General features: G+C 35.1%; 1 pseudogene; it reads right to left on the bottom strand.

Moving 5' to 3' along the window:
• Window positions 1-235: 235 nt before the first annotated feature.
• On the bottom strand, window positions 236-1,142 carry LOC101117489 (olfactory receptor 6C3-like; annotated as a pseudogene).
• Between the last annotated feature and the right edge of the window lie 305 nt (window positions 1,143-1,447).

The following is a 1,447-nucleotide window of genomic DNA, read 5'->3' as shown; positions in this document are numbered from 1 at the left end:
TCTTAAAGAAATACAATTCTATTATAGAATATTCTGTAGGATGAATAGCTTTTACCATACTTTAAATATCAATAAACAATGAATGGAGAAATGGAAGAAATGGGCTGGGAAAATATATATTAACAGTCATGTGGCCTGGTAAGAGGATATAAACAGCAAGCAGACTTATACAGATTTAATTTTAGAATTTAACCTAATTGTTCTTTAAAGTGTTTTTGACCAAAAGAAAAAAAAGTCATTTATTGGCAGAAAATACTGCTTTATAGACCATGTCTTTGAAGGCTTGTTTCACTTGCTGGTTTCTCAGGGTGTAGATGAAGGTGTTCAGCATGAAGGCTACAGAAGTATTGAGAATACCTACTCCTTTTGTCAGTGATGCCTTTTTTTTTTTGGCCGAGGGATTAGCATACATAAATATACAGCTTCCATAGGAGATGAAAATGACAATCATGTGAGAGGAACAAGTGGAGAAGGCCTTTTTTTCTCTGACTAGCAGACGGGATTCTCAAAATAGTCCTGACAATGTACATATAAGACAAAATCACTAATGCCAAAGTGAACGGCAAACTAACCAAAGCAAAGTAAAAACCCATTACTTCTGGGAGCCATGTATCTGAACAAGAGAATTGTAAAGGGAGGAAATAGTCACACAAAAAGTGATCAGTGACATTGGAAGCACAGTAATCCAGCCGGAGGAGAAGCATAAGGGGTGGGAAAATGGTCAGAAACCCACTGAGCCATGCGCAGAGCACAAGCAGGCGGCAGAGTTTCCTGCTCATGATGGTTGTGTAATGCAGGGGCTTGCAGATGGCAACATAGCGGTCATAGGACATGGTGGTTAGAACGTAAATTTCAATCACCCCCATGAAAATAGAGGAAAATAGTTGGGCTGCACAACTGTAAGAAATAGTCTTGTCCCTGGTGATAATTGCCCCAGAAATCTAGGGATACACGCAATAGTAAAGGAGATTTCTAAGAAAGAGAAGTTTTGGAGGAAGAAATACATTGGCGCAGTCCATCCAGGTTAGGGTGATAATAATCAGGTTTCCAGTGACACTGAACATATGTGATAAATAAAGGAAAATCACAGGATCATCAGAAAGGCCTAGGAGGACAAACTCTGTGATCACAGTGTTGTTCATTTCTCTCTCTCTCTTTTTAAAATATATTTAGGTTAAAAGGGTATTAAAAGGGAAGAGATGAAAGGTATAATTTATTATTATCATTATAATCATTATCATTATAATCAATACAATTCTAAAATATTCTAATTCTTGCTGATATCATTTTTATAGCTTATTTTCCTTATATCTTAAAACATATACCTGGTTCCTGCTTTATATAATACTTCTCTTATTCTAATTAGAAAATCATCATATAATAAATCATATTATTGAGAGATGATAAATGAAATGTATACTTTTTATTTTGTACATTTAATGGAAAT

This window comes from Ovis aries, chromosome 3, assembly GCF_016772045.2.
Source record: "Ovis aries strain OAR_USU_Benz2616 breed Rambouillet chromosome 3, ARS-UI_Ramb_v3.0, whole genome shotgun sequence".
In the NCBI taxonomy this organism is placed as follows: Eukaryota; Metazoa; Chordata; class Mammalia; order Artiodactyla; family Bovidae; genus Ovis; species Ovis aries.
This window is presented reverse-complemented; position numbering and strand designations above follow the sequence as displayed.